The sequence below is a fragment of the Falco rusticolus genome, chromosome 4 (genome assembly GCF_015220075.1).
Source record: "Falco rusticolus isolate bFalRus1 chromosome 4, bFalRus1.pri, whole genome shotgun sequence".
NCBI lineage: Eukaryota > Metazoa > Chordata > Aves > Falconiformes > Falconidae > Falco > Falco rusticolus.
In genome coordinates, this window is record NC_051190.1 from 6,060,295 (window position 1) to 6,075,910 (window position 15,616).

The 15,616-nt window shown below is 42.2% G+C and overlaps 1 protein-coding gene and 2 long non-coding RNA genes across 4 annotated transcripts in view; 2 read left to right on the forward strand and 1 right to left on the reverse strand.

The window, feature by feature from the left end:
* PRKCD (protein kinase C delta) overlaps positions 1–4,722 on the reverse strand; it is a 67,778-nt gene extending 63,056 nt beyond the window's left edge. For both annotated transcript variants that reach the window (XM_037385869.1, XM_037385868.1), the window contains exon 1: positions 4,557–4,722. The gene's annotated coding sequence lies outside the window, so the exon portion shown is untranslated. The remainder of the gene's footprint in view (positions 1–4,556) is intronic.
* LOC119147204 overlaps positions 4,589–15,616 on the forward strand; it is a 66,417-nt gene continuing 55,389 nt past the window's right edge. The window contains exon 1 of the long non-coding RNA XR_005103968.1: positions 4,589–4,670. This is a non-coding gene — a long non-coding RNA (uncharacterized LOC119147204). The remainder of the gene's footprint in view (positions 4,671–15,616) is intronic.
* Positions 4,843–9,910, forward strand: LOC119147207. The gene is made up of 3 exons (XR_005103971.1): positions 4,843–7,489; positions 8,419–8,499; positions 9,690–9,910. It is a non-coding gene; the product is annotated as an uncharacterized LOC119147207 (long non-coding RNA).

The following is a 15,616-nucleotide window of genomic DNA, read 5'->3' on the forward strand; positions in this document are numbered from 1 at the left end:
CTCCAAGTCACTAGCATGCACAACTTCATAGCTCAGGGGTGGAGAAAAAAGCTGAGGTGGAAGTTTAGATTTATTGCATATGTTTCAAGATATGCTATGTTTATAGCACGTAGCCAGGATTAAACCAAGTCTATAAATACTTACAATTCATTTATGAGACTGCAAAGGACTAAACATAATGCAAATCAAAGCCATTCATGCACAAACACGCATCCCGTTTTAGAGGTTTTCAGCCACCCAGGAGATGAGAGACAAGATACTAATTCAGACAACTCCTCTGAGCCCAGTGAGGTGGAATGGACTTCAGCCCACATGCACCTCTTCCGAAACGAGAAGCATCCTTACTGTTTGGGAAGAGCTTGCTTTAGCAGGGTCTCTTTACCACAGGCACATACAATGCCTAGTGCAACAATACCTTAACCTATTCATTAATCAGTCTCCTAGGAGCTATCCCAGCTCTACTCTCACTACCAATGGCTAAAAGTGAAACCGCTCGCTCGATTACATCTCAACCAAACAAGACCATAGTTGGCTCACACCTCTAAAGAAAAGCATTAGGAATAGCAGAATAGGAATATATGTTGCGTATCTGTTTTGTTCTCAAAAGTTGGTAGCACCTTGGAACTCAAAATCTGGTTCTGGGGCATACAGAGAGGTGCTGCTTTTTTTCTTCACCCACCCCCCCCACCCCACCCCCTTTTTCTTTCTCTCTAGGTTTGATGGCTGGCTGATCAAATGGGAAGAGATGGCAAGCACACACCCTCTTCCCTTAGCAATCAGGCAAGCACCACAGAAGGCTTAAAAGCTTAACATGTAGTTTCATTAAGTTATCTGTAATGGTTACTCTCAGACTTTATGTATTGTGATTATTATCATATGAACACCAACTATGCTTAAATATACTTTTCCAGATAGAGCATTACACTCAGTGGCAAAGAAATTACCAGGAAACACATTTTCAGTAAGAGAATACTGTAAAAAGTATTCTGTGGTTTTATACACTTTCTTAGCTTAAGAAATATTTTTAAAGAATTGATTTTATGGCCTGCCTCTTTGATTTGCAGCTACTGATACACGTCTGTGCTGCAACACGTTCATCTTTTAGACAGAAACTGTCAAATCTATAACCAATCAGAAAAGACCAACCACTAATTTAATAGGTTCAAAACATAACTTACTTCATGGATGTCAGGGCACCCTTCTGTCACTGAAAGGTAGACATAATGTTCCACTTGCATACATTTTAAGGGGAAAAAAACCCCACCCGCCAACAGAAAATAATATGAAGCTCACAGATAAACACATCAGATTTCTGTTCTCTGTATCAGCGTTACTTGTAATAACAGACTCTGGTCTAGATCAGACCAGAAATAAATCTTGCACCACTCTTGCCAAGTACAGATCTGTGAGCTCCCCAGTATTCCTGTGCCAGTTCTCTCATTTCTCTACCCTTCCTGGTGTCTCTGGTAACAGGAGCAGCACACTGGTGCAGCTTCCAGTCATAAAGGCAGTATCTATAATCTAGGTGGCCCTATAGAGCTAAAGGCAGTACACTATTTCCTACAGAGCAGATTCTTGCAAAATTAAATCTCACAAAAGCTAATGGGGTGGCTCTGGCTGACAGAGGTAATGCTCCTTAGGAAAGTGTAAAAACTCTTACAGGTAGAAAGAGTTTAAAATTTATGAATGAAAATGAAAGGCAAAAATTTTAAATGAGAACATAAGTCATTTCAGCATTATTTTACCAAGGACCATGCTATGGTCCCACCTCCTAAAGCAGTGCAGCTGCAGAGCAAGAGGTGATGAAGGGGCTCCTCTTTCTGAGAGCAGCAGCCAGAGCTGAGCTCCGGCTACGGACAGGCAAAGCATCCACAGGGCAGAGGATCTGTGCCTCTGCACAGAAGCACGATGACAGTGAAGTCCTTCAAATGGAAACAAGGGTGGATGGTTAATTTAAACTGTTAGGCTCTGAAGTACTCAATATGACATGAACTTTAATTCTAATGGCTGTGTCTTTTAGACAGCAAAATAGACTGAGAGGCCTGAAAGCTTCTATGCTTTTCCCAAGAAATCAGTTATTTTAATAACATGTGATCTTTCCAGGTTTTATTATTTCCTTGATCTATACAGCGCTAAATAGCCAAGTTCTCCTTGAGAGAATCTTCTAAAGATTTCTCTTTAACAAAAGTAGCTACAAGGTTTCCTAAGTTTTCTAGCTTAGAAATAGTTCCTAGCTTAAAATAATTCCTTTTTTACAGAGTATCTTTTCAACTATGCTGTGTGATCAAAAAGTCAAAATTATTATGCTATTTCACTGTTCCATTCAATCAAAAAATTATGATCCTACTGTATAATTATGCCTAATGAAAAGTTAGGTTATAATTCATGAAAATCAAAATGGAAAAAAGGTCTGAGAATGAGCTCTCGTCTGGTGAGAACAATACATCTTCCTGATCAATTATCTCACACACAGTCACTGAGCAGAATTACCTTATGACACATTCACTAACCACACACACACCATATCTGTGTTAACAGAATATAGTTTTCTATATGTTTGTATCAACCACTGAGTGGCAGCAATTCCTTCATATCTAAATCTGAATGACAAGATGTAGGATGAAAATTTCAAAGCACTGCTAACTCTTAATTCTTTTATGCTACCTCTAAATTCTTTTGTTTCACATTACATACAACCATACAAATAATAGCTAGTGAAATGCCTTGCTATGTGTTTCAACTGTTAAACTGTCAAAGTTTCAAAAGTTAGGTACTTCATTCTGATAATCATACTTCCTTAGAATTTTACTATGTTCAATTTTACACAAAGATAACTTTGAGTAAAACTATGAGGATCAAGGAAATTGAAAATGCCAGCATTTAATGATTTCTTATCTAAAGCACAGACCTTCATTTTATTACGAAACCCAACGTGGGGGTGAGAAACTTTAAAAATCATGAAAAATCCAAGTCCGTGTTTTGCAGCCTCATGTTTGCTTCTTTCACCAGTATTTGCAGGTTCCCATAGTAGTGTCACCATGGGGTGACTGAAATGTGTCAGTCCGAAGACAATTATCTAATTTTTTTTAATACATCCATTTTCAGGAACTACAATAAACAGGAAATGCTGCATGTACACTTTTTAAAAAAGATGTTTATGAATTATTGCTTAACCACTTAAGAGGCACTTCATAGTACCTTGTTCAGAAAGCTTTATCGGTTCTACTCGGTTGTAGCTTCCTATTTGATCAGTACAATGCCACCCCGCATTATTTGCTAGGCAGAACACTGAAGAGGTTATTTGCTGGCTTATTACATTGTTAATAGACTAATGACTGTACCAGGCCAAGGCCCAAATAAGATCTAAAAGAAACTAAACACAGAAGTTCATCCAGGATTTTGACACAGAGTATCTGCACAGATGTTAAGCTGTCATTCAGGCTTGAAACCTGTCTCTAAAATTAGGAAAAGATCCCGTGCAGGAACTGATTACCCCCACGGTCTTCCCTGCAGATTCAGCTCTGTTCTGGGAAGCATCCAGCTGCCAAGAGACGGGGCACGGGGCAGTACCATCCTTGCAAATAAATCTGCTGGGCCAGATACACACTCTGCCCTGTGCTACTTGAACAATCTAGAAGCGAAGCGGCACACCAGACAGAGCCCACGAGTAAGCAGATGTCAGACGTAACCACCGAACGCCGCCATTCAATCGTTTTAATATCTCCTACGCTAACGCAAACAGCAAATCTAGCCATGAAAAGCCGAAAACTGCTTTTTAAGAGATGCACGCCTGGCATGTAACACAAAAGCAACAGGCATTCCTGCTCCTTCATTTCTCATTGTCTGTCGCCATTCGGCTGGAAACGCGGCCGTCTGAAAGGTCGCGTGTTTTATCTGCTTCGAGCTCACTGTGGTGCGGGAGGCAGAAACAAGAGTATCAACGCGGCTGGGTGGAGGGAGAAAAAAGAAATAAATAGTTGGCGTTATCAAACTTGGCGTTTCTACTACGGGGAAACTCGGTGTTTCTGTGCAGGACCACTCGGTCCCGTCACCTCCTCACCGGGGGCGCAGCCCTCGCCCCCATCCCGCTCGTCCCGCCGGAGCCGGACGGGCTGTCCCCGCGCGAGGGGCGAGGGGGCCGGCACCAGCCCCGGCACCGCCAAGCCCGCCGCCGGGCAGGGCTCGGCGGACAAAGCCGGCGGGCGGGCCGGCCCCGGGCTCCCACCGCAGCCCCCCGCCGCGGGGCGCGCAGCCCAACATGGAGGCGCGCCCGAGGAGGAAGCCCCGCAGCGGCCGGCGCCCCGCGGCCGGAGGCTGCCCCGCCGGGAGGCGCTGCCCGGCCCGCCCGCCCCTCACGCCCGCCCCGCCGGGACACACGCCGCAGCGGCGGGGTTGAGCCCGGCGGCCGGGCCAGGCGCCCATCTCCCCGCCGGGAGCCCCACGGAAGCCGGAGGGAGCCCGAGCCCGTATCGCTTCCTCATTCACCCCGCGCCAGGCGGGGCAGGAACTGCCGAGCGGAGGGAGCCCCCGCGCCGGGGGCAGGTACCGGCACTCACCCGCTTCCAGGCGAGCCGTCGGGGGCCGCGGCCGCCGCTGAGTTTCGGGCGCTGTCCCGAGACCGAGCGAGAGCCGGAGGGGAGGGAGCGCGCCGGGGAGCGACTGACTGAGCGGTGAGTGAGCAGCGGGTGCCCCCCGCCGCCGCCACGGCCGGGCCCGGCGCTCCCCGCCCCGCGCTCCCCGCCCCGCGCTCCGCCCACGGGGCGCCACCGCGGGCCCCGCGCTCACCTGCTGCTGCCGCCGCGGCCGCCCCCGCGCCGCCGGCCCCGCCCCGGAGGTGTTGAGGGAGGCGGTGGCGGGCGCAGCCCCGTCCCTTCGCCGCGGCCCCGGCGCCTCCCGCCGCTTCGCTCCCTTGTTCGCGTCGAGAGGCGGCGGCGTGTGGGAGCGCCCGGGCCCTGCGGCAGCGCGGGGAGCCCCGGGCCAGCCGGTCGCCAGCGCAGCGTGCCTCGGCGGGTGGCGGCCGAAGGGCGCCTGGCGCGGCGCCGAGGTGGGGAGGCTGTGGCCGGAGCGGTGTTGGTGCTGCGGGCGCCGGGCCCCGTTTGAGGCGAGGAAATGATTTTTTTAATTTTTCCCCAGAATTGTGGGTTTTGGGGTTTTTTTGGTTTGCTGGTCACCAAGATGTGAAGAGCATCTGGGTATGAGGAGCTGGGCCGGTGAACGCTCAAGCCGGCCCAGGAGCAGCGCATCGGTTTCCTCAGGTGCTTGCTGCACTTTCAGGCATTTATTTAAAATATTTTTTCAGTAGCTTAAAAGTCACGGATGTCATTTTAGCAATGGGGCCAAAGCTGTGTAGCGTAGGCTGCTAGCTGGCAAGCACTGGTGTCACCTCAGTGCCTTTACTGCAGAGGTGGCTTCTGCTGATGTGGCCTTTGTGGGGCCTGTGGGTCGCGGCCAGGGCTCTCTCCCAGCCTGCTCTGCTCCGGCTAATGGGGCTTGTTTTTTCTTGAAGCCTTTGGAGCTACAATCGTCAGTGTTAAAATGAGATGTTTTGGGGATAGGTTGCAGCATGGCAATGCATGAAGTGTAAGAACCAGCAAAACCACTGCCATGGTCCTGTAGCAATCCAAAGCAGACCTTTGTCATCATTTTTTCGCTCATACAGGTCAGGTGTAATTACTGTCATGTTTTCATCTTCAGTGATCTCATTCTGCCTTAGCTGAAAACGGTGAAGAAACTCCCAGGGGCTTTTTGTGCCTCCGTGGGGCTGTGGTAACCGGGTGTTTCTCCAGGCAGGTGCCAGGCCCTGGCGTGCAGCTGAGGGTGTCAGAGCGTTGCTGGAGGCTGTGACCCAGCTGTTAGATGGCTGCAAAGTCATCTCTAAAAAGCCAGGTTCCACCTGTTGGAGTCTGGCTTCTTTCCAGAGCATTTTTACTTGATATTCATAAGGTAACATGGAAGTTCCTCGCTTGTTCTGTCTGACATCCAATCTGAAAGGTTGTAATGTGTATATAGATCAGCCTCGTCAATAGTTCAGTTATATACGGACAGTTCAATTTGAGCTTGCCATTACCTGAGAGCTCTAGTGGATATAACGATAATCATAGTTTGGGTGAAAGCAATGGAGCAGAGTTGTCTTGGGTAGTTTCCTTTTTACTTCTGCTGCAAATTATATAGCATTTTGTACAGATATAGGCTCTTATCACGTCTAAAGAAGTGTGGGCTTTTTTGATTGGAAAATAGAAATATTTTCATGCTTTGGAACAGAACGTAATCTGATTAACTGTAACGCTATAATAAATTGCATGAAGACCCTCATTTAATACTATGTAGATTGCCGTTATGCTGAAACCTGAGGAACTTTATATGCTTGAGCAATTAATGAATGTAGTGTTATAAAAGCAAAACTAAAACTAGTTTGAATAAGAGGCGGGGAAAAAGCAGAAGCTAACTGTGGCCAAGCAGTTTTCCTCATTTCAATACTTCCAGCGAAGTTTGTCAAAACAGAAAGTGCTTTAAAATGCACTTCATTTAATTTCATATTCTTTGGGTATTTAATGGAGTGTAAGTGGTCAGAGAGAGTCCATTTTGGTTTGTGATCTTACCATATAATGTTGCAGCAAGCCATTTGTTAACTACTGATGCGTTTCAATTATTTAGAACATCACTTTAGTCCAGATCTTTCTGAAACAAGTAGTCTTGTTTGGACTGTGAAATTTTTGCAAGGCCTAGTGAGATTTGTCTTTGTTCAGTCAGTTCAAGTTGAGTAAGGGTGGAGCAAAGATGTAAAAACTTGATCCACAGGACATAAATGAAGGATCTTCTCAACTAATACACAAATGTGGCTTTAGAAATCTGAGATGTTTCCTGGTACTGAGGCTTCCTTGCTGACTGATTGTTTTCTGTAATTCTGCTTTTAAAACTCGGCAGTGCAAAACGTGTGGTAATGCTCTTACACTTGGAGATTGTCTTTCATCAGAATAGATTCTAATGCAGCTCAGAAGGCTTAATTAACATATTTTACAGGCACTGGACTTGAGATGGGGATGAAAATTGGTTCTTACTGAACAGCCTTTAGCAGTGCTCTGTGTCAGCTTCTAGGTAAATGGTAAGGCATGCTGGATTTCATTGAGATGACAGGCTAACTATTGGAAAATAGAAGGCCGATCACAAAAAGTGGGATGTGAAGACGGATGGGGCATTGGGACGTGGGCGTTACTGTCAGTGATCCATTTTTCTGAAATGTGCCGTTAGATATTTTGTTTTAAACCAATTTAAGACTGTGTTCTTTCTAAGTTTCATCTCGAGTAGCTGGATCAACAGCCCAATACCTCGCTAACCTATGGTAAAGCTTTGCTTTGGTACAGGAAAAATTTGCAGGGGTAAGAGATGAACTACCAGGGCCTCCTGCAGCTGGATTTCATCTTGAAATTTCCCATCCAGAAAACCTGCTTTGCCTGGGGCTGCTTAATTCTCATCATATGACATGATTATGGTAAGGGGTGATGTGACTTTGAGCCCTTTCAAGTGCATAGATTAAGAAAAAAAAAAAAAAAAGTGGGAAGAAACTCTCTGCAGCAAATACAAGTGAAATATTTGTAGTGGAAGTTAAGAACTTGTTCCCTGAAGATTTCAGAGCTAGACTGGTACAGAATTTTCTAAATGTGTGTAATCACCTTTTGTGAGCTGAACCGCTGTATCTACAGTACCTGTTACCTCGAGCAAGCAAACCTGATTTTAATTCTGATGGCGGATACATGATTTATGCAAAGATGATTACTTACGCAGAAGTGTCATTTCAGAACAGAAAACAATCATGACTGTTATTGCCAAGTTCTTTTTCACGGCCCTGCTTTGTAACAGGACTTCATTGGTCTTTCTTTCCCAAGCCTAACCACCCAATGCCTGCTCTCGTTTCCTCTTTTCTGATAGTAGTGGGGGTGTGAAAAGGAGAGTCTGGTGGTGATGGGAGTTTCCACCCATTACCTTCTACATGGGTCTGTGGCCTACTGTGTAGATTCACTTTTTGAAGGGTTTTGAACATTATGTGTTGTCATTTATTCAGCTTTTGCTTAAGGTTGAGGTCAAAGTCTTGCGTTCTGTGTAATGCTTTTCCTCCAGCTTTTCATACTGTTCTCCTCAAAGGACATGAGCTCTTTATGGATTAGCAATGACACAGATGCTGAGTTTGGTCATATGAAAGTCTGGCTGCCATATACATTTGGACCGATGTCCAACTGAAAGAGAAATTAGCCTTACTTTACAGAAGTCTTGCAACATTAGAGATCCTTTCAATAATGATATGAATTAATTTCTACTGCTCATATTTGCAGTTTTTATGTTGACTAAGGAAGGGTTTCTTCTTTGTATTGACATGCCATTTATTGTGACTTGCAGCTGAGTTGGTCTTTCCTAATTTTTCAGAGTATGCTTCTGTGCATGTTGCACATGACAAGCTGCTGTGCCTGTGTAGAGCTGTAACTGGGTCAGGAAGACTGTCTGCAGGTGAGACGCTGGGGTTAGGCACTACATCTAGGAGGAGCTATCATTTCTTTATTTAAACTTATTGTGCTTCAGAACTTGCAGTTGCATAATGTTCTGTGCTTAAAGTTTAAATAAAATGATGGATTTATTTTGTTTTTCCTCAAGGATTTGATCAGATGTATAAGTTACATGCTTCTGTGGAAGATTCTGATGTTAGATGCAAGCATGCAAATTTCTACGTATTTGTACAGCAAATTATTGCAGAGTGGTTTTTGTTATCAGATGTGAGTGTTAAGAATTTGAGATTAAAAATGAGATACTCTTTATGTCCCAACCACTCTGCAGTTTTACTCATTTGAAGGAGCTTTTATATGATTCACTTATAAACCAGGCAAGAAAATAGCTTCCTGACAGTTTTGCTGAAATGCCTGCCTAGAGCATTGCCAGTTCTTGTGATGTTTGATGGTTTTAAAGCCCTACTGCCTTGAGAAAGTAATTACATTAAAATCTTGGGCAGTTATTCCTCTTTCTTAAATAAAATCTATTTTATATGTTTGTATAGCAGATTTGCAAATGTAATCTCAGAGTTCCTAAAAGATTGAAAAATCTGGGATACATATAAAAGGAACCAAAAAGTATCTCAAGGTCTTAAAATACCCCCCTGCTGCCTTTTGTTGAGGGTAGGAGACAGATTCTTGCATTTTGAACGTTTGAGACTGTAGTAGTAGATTTTGTTTCATTAATGCTTTTCGGAAGAATTTAAAGAAAGTATTTCATGGTGTTTACTGCACATACACCCTTACACTGGGTTTCAACATGCCAGCTGCCAGCGTTGATTTTGAGCAATGTAAGTGTTCTACTTCCCCTTATGATAGCTTTACTTTGGAAAGTTAATATGATGGTAGAACAAGGAAGTGTATGTATTGATGCAATTTTCCTGCTCAGCACAGCCCTACTAATAGTTGGTTTTGCATTCCTGGGAGTATTGAAGAAAACAGCGCTGTGAAAGAGCTTTAAAAACTCCTTTTTTTTTTTTTTTTAAACAATTCCATTTGATTTTTGGTGTTCATGTAAGCTTTAGGAGATAAAGATTCTGTTTGTGCACAGAGCAGAGGCACCACAGAGGGAGACAATTCACAGTTCTGTGCACTGGCTTGGGCAAGGGGGAGTGATGGTTTACGGTTTTTCCCGAAATTCCTTTTAATTTGCAGCTGAAGTTGTCTCATCAATCAATGAGAACAAGCTGGAGACCATCATGTCAATGAATTTAGGCCATTGCATGACTTCAGCTGTAGTACCTCATGCTTTTGTGGCTCACCTGAGTGAAGTCTCAGCAACTACCATGCAATCACCTGAGGCATACAGATCTGCTGAATATGGCTTTTGCTTTAAAGGTGATGTTTCAAGAGTGTCGGGTATCAAGAGCTGACATCCAGGACATTCTGTCAAATGTTAGTATCTGATGAAGTGGTAAGGTATCAAGAAAATGCACATGGGTTTTGTTTTGCTTTTGACCCTATGTTATTTATGAATATTTCTAGGGACTATAGTTTGTTGTGTTCCTTGTGAATCTTGGAGGGTTAGAATAGGAGGTGAAGGCCTGCTGGGCAGGCTGCTGGTCTGTCGCTCAGAGTGGCAGGGAGGTATGGCTGTTCCGGGAGAGCATGTGAGCGTGGCTGCTCTCTGCTGTCCGCTCCTGCTGTGCTTTACCCCCATCTCCCCTACAGCTGGCAGTGGGCAGGCGGGAGGGGAAGGACTGCTTGCTCTGTCCTCTCTCCTCTGTGAATGAGCAGGGTATGCAAGGCACAGTAGTAAGAGCTGTGGTATCTGGACCATCCTACCTCTGGGACAAAGGGCTAGTGTTATTTTTCAGACTATTGTCAGAAGTTATTAGCCAAAGGGTTTTTTTTTTTCTTTTAATCAGTGTAAATGGTTATAAAAAAAATGCAAACTGCAGGGGCATTAGTGTGGGGGGATTTTTTTTTTGTCTGCTTAAAAAGCTTCAGCTATACTACCAAACTGTGCAAACAATAACACGGATCAGTTCCACGTTGTGACAGGAACAAGGCTTTGTTTGCAGAAAGAAAAATATGCCCTATTGTGACCTGGTGTGAGGATATGGGAGCAAATGAATCCTAATTTTATTTGTCAGTTGTGTAATTTTAAAGCATAGTTTGACCACTGCAAATGAACAGCTTACCTTTGACAGCTAGTCCTACTAACTAACTTCTAATTCTCAAGTATTAATTCTTTCCTACTTGGGCTATAGTCTTGGGTATTTATCCTTGTTAAAGTTATGATTAATAATGTTGGGTTTGTGTGTTCCAGGCTGTCCACCTTAATCAATCTACTTGCCTGTACTTGGGCATATTTTATTGAGAACATTATTGTGTTATGATAGTCATTTAGTATGATTTATTTTTATTGGTACAGCAAGTGCTCCTATCAAAAGCTGAGCATAGTATCGGTGAAACAAGCTAGTATGCAAAATAAATCCTAGTGAACCTTTAAAATGAAAGCAAACATCAATAATGAAACTACAGACTGTGTGTGTTTGCCCAGGAGGAGGGTGGAAGATTGAAGTCAGCAGCCCTAGGCATGTCACAGTTTTGTTGAACCACATAAGGAGAATTTGGTTTAGTTGATATCTGGCACAGATGTTGAGTCATGCAGCTTCAGACAGAGATGTCAACATGCTTCTCTTCCCCACATTGCATGGTGGGTAGAGGGAGGGTGTTTGGTGGAAATAGTAGCTCTGCATTGGGCTTGCCAATTAATGGGTGAACCAAACTCCTATTACTTGTGCTTGTTTACTGCTGTTGGTAGCAGGGTGAGGGGCAGGATTTGACGCAGCTGTTTAAAATCTGGTAAAATAATAAAGATACTGAGAATATGTACTCTAGTTTTCAGTAATGGGCTAAAAATTGTTTATTTCCCTGAGGACTTAACTGTGTAAAAGCAAACTGAGGCTGTTAGCAGCAGAATCGAAGAGGAAAAGCCCATCTACAGCAGAGGTACTTCGCAAATGTGTCAGAAGATAGGTTATATTGTTAGAGGACCAGAGCCAGTATTCCAGACATATTTCCTGAATAAATTCTACTGTGTCTGTGACCTATTTGTAAGTGGGGCATTGGTGTAACTCAGCGGTCTGTTAGGTCTCTTGTCAAAGAAAGTTAATTTGGGGGACATTAGAGTTCTTCTGTTGAAAAGAGGCTGTAAAGTTGCTGCTTTTTGATGCAAGTATGGTGTCTTGTGTCTGCTGAATACTAATGTATGGCCTGGCTGTTCTGCACTTTGAAAGTGTTTATGGGGTCACACCCATATTTCCAGTTGGTGTTGATCTGACCCTGGATGTGTTTGAAGGTAATGCCCCTTGGGAAACATTTTTAACTCTATGTGACTTAAATCAGTTGGTCTGTGATCCCTTTTATTTTTGTAAACTAATCATTTTAAGCATAATTAATTTTTTAAAGAGAAATATTAAGATGTACGTACTATTACATATAATTACATATTTTAAGATTTACATATTTTATGTTCTACAGTGTACCTGAATATGCATGATCAGTCATGCCTGGATCACCTATAATTCACCTGAATGTTTCAGATCTTTTAGTAGGCTTAGTGTCCTGGACAGCCACAGGACTGTGAGGTTCCCATTTTAGTTGACCTTCCGAGGAAAATCAGGTAAATGTGACATTTGGAAATACTTCCCTGAATTTGATCTACCCTCAAAACTGTTGCATTTGGTTTTCTACTGAGAAAAAAAAATAGTTGCAATGTAAGCAGAAATAAAAGGAAAATGCTTTTTTTGAATTGTCACAATTGAGTTGTTCTGGATAAAATCTATATTCTCTTTATGGGTTTTCATTTCTTCTATTATTTAGGAAGTAGGAAGGTAAATACGCACACAGGTATTCTAACATCTTTTTCTGTAATGTGTTTTTATCTTGCAGGGTTTTTTATAATGAATTATAGGCCTTTTTTTTGTTTTTTAGAAAAGCAAGAGAGAAATACTAGTATTTCAGTAATTCTAAACCCATTCAAAAAGGTAAAAGTACTTCACCTGTTTGTGAGACTTAAAGTACACAAGTGTGTCGCTAAAAAGTGATTACTTTGTATAGAGGTATAATAGCGCTTCTAGACTACACTTCATTTATGCTTTAAGAAGTACGAAGTTGTTAATGTGGGTTTAGGCACCCTGAGGAATTATGATGATTAATAGCACTGACATTCTGTTGGATCTCTGGAAAAAAAAATTAAAATTCTTTGTGTTTGTTTTAGATAATTATGCTGTATATATATATGAGGTATTCTGTGGTGTTTTGTGTTTTTTTTTTTTTTTCTTTTCATCTTAGGAATGGATAAGAATGACTGAATTTTTAGTGTTTAAGTAACTTCCATGTTGGAAAATGGGTTGTAGGGATATATTCAATTTCAGATTCCTTTTTTAAAATAGTTCTTTCCTAGGCTTCTTCAGAAAGCAGGGTTCTTTTAACAGCAATTCAGAGCACCTGACCCAAATTCCTGTTCTGAGTTACCCTATGGAGGACTGTTACTTTGCATTTAGAGGGAAAGTATGGTTCTTAAAGCAAATGGTCAGAATGCCTTCTTATATCTCCTCTGGAAAAAAAAAAAATCTGTTTCTTTAGCTACAACATTGACTTGAATTGTTTGATAATCAATATGTATAAAACCAGTTTCATTCAATTTATTTGAGAATAGCCAGAAAGTCTGAGCAGAGCTATTTCTGTGTACATATGTACTTCACACACAAACTTATGAAGGTGAAGGTAGGTGATCCTTATCCTGTGGAGGTGCTGTTTGCTGTTGTGGGTATTTAAGCATCTTGAGTGTGACTTAACTGGTTGGGTGCTTTCATGAATTAAAAAAGAAACTGCTAAATATCTGCTTACTGTGTCTACATGGTTCTTAACACAGGGTGAACTGACTTAACAGCTTACTGCTGCTGAAATGGGGAGTCTTGTCATCCTCCATCTTCTTGTTCCTGTTTTCCTGCCTACTTGTTCTCACAAAGTACTTTGTGCCAGCTTTGATGCTTGCTGGAATATGCCATGCTTTGATTTAACTCATTAAAATGTCATCACACTGTTCCAGAAAGAAACCCAACATCAAAACCAAACAAACACGGTCAATTTTATGCCTCTTTATTGAATGATATAGGGTCAATGAAGGGTTTCTGTGCTTGAGAAAAATGTAGGACAAGTGGAGAACACAATAGGAGGAAGGCAGCAAAATTCTCCCTTTTGGACAGCTGGAGCTGTTACGATGATTGTGGCATATATGAAAGAGCCGAGAATACAATGTTTTCATTAAATTAGGTTTCAGTTACATGTGGAGTTCAAGTAGTTAAATTGCGTTTGGTCCATGTGTTTTTGGGCACGTGCAAACAAGCATGAATTATAAGTATGATGTATGTAAGTGTACACTGAAGTAGAAAAGTGCGTGTAGTCACATACACTGCAATGGCTTCTTTGAAGTTAAGAGCATTTGTGTGTCCCTAGGTGTGAGTCTTCAAGCTGATCAGAGAGCTGACTGCTGCATTTGACCGATCCAGCTGTAAACACCAAATAATCTATTTTCAGGATCCAGATTGCTTTTCTCATGAATTGAGTTCTGACTCCCGATATGTGGAGATAGGAGGAAGAAAGGATTTTGAAGTGCTATTCCCATTCAGAAACATTTAAGTCTTGAGTTTAAAAATATTAATGCAGAAAATGGTCACAGCCATCTTATATCCCATATTGAAAAGATTTAATTCCTTGAATCCAGGAGAATGCTGTGGGAAATGGTGTCAAAGGCTTTACTGAAGTCTAGGTAGGCAACATCCACAGCCTTTCTCTCATACTCTAAGCAGATCATCTTGTCACAGAAGGAGATCAGGTTCATCAAGCAGGACCTGCCTTTCATAACCCCATGCTGGCTGGGCCTGATCCCCTGGTTGTACTGCAAGTGCTGTGTGATGGCACTCAGGATGATCTGAAATATAATAGCATAGCAGAAAGCTTTAATGGCATCCTAATCTGAACTCAAACCTATTTTATTTCCAGGTAGTAATCAAACAGAGGCTCAAGCACTGAGGTCTGCTCCCAGGCAGAGCCACATGCTTTCAACTAGCTTCGCACGTAGGTTCAAATGTTCCAGCTTTGGTGTGTCTATTCTTTACCTTGTTGTTTTATTCTCTGAGACTTTCCCTGCTGGTTTTGTCCTCTTGGAAATATTCTCAGTTGCTTATTCCTTATGTTGTTGTTGTTTGTATGCTTCTGTATTCCATTGCCCTTTCTTCCTTGTCTTTTCCTTTTACTCTGTTCCTCTTTGCTCCTTCTTTTTCACAGGTATTTCTTAATATACAGTATACCTTTAGCTTTAGTCCAGTGTTTGGTGGACAAATAGTCATGAGACAGAAATCTGCAGATGGCTTAAAAAGATGTTCCTGTCAGAGTCAAAATATTTAACTCTTTAATTACTTCTAGACATAGTGCCTCTAGAGCTGATAAATATTGCCAGAATGGTGGTGTGGCAGTGGGCTGTGTGGCTTCTTTTTACAAAGCATTACTTTAACTTCAACCTGACAACTTTCAGGAGAAATGAAGTCTGCTGAGAACAGCTTTTATTGTTTTCATTGCTGTGTTAATCTGTAAGCCACATTTAGTAAAGATCTGTGCTTGTGCCAGAACAGGGAGGCTGTTTTGAACTAGTTGAAGGAATCCTTCCTGAGTGCTCTCTAGCCAGGTCTGGGTGAATTTATTGCAATAAATGCAAATTGTCACTTGGTTTTTTTGCCTCCATACCAAACGTGAAGATGAAATGTCAAGATGTTCAGAGAAGAAATTGTGTGTGCTCTGGGGCACATTATTTGAAAGTAAATATATTGTTTATGCAAGTTGTTCTTCAAATGTTTTAATACTGTGATGCTTAAATCATAATATTTTTCAAGAGGTTATGATTTTAATTATCAATCCTTTATGTAGTCAGGGAAGGAATACAAATAATTAGTAACTTATAAAATATCCTAATAAAAAGAAGTGCATAAGTACAGTTATCACAAACTAAAAATGCAAAAATATAACTGATTCTTCTGAATTGAATTCCTTGTAGGTGCTTATCAAATTTTAGA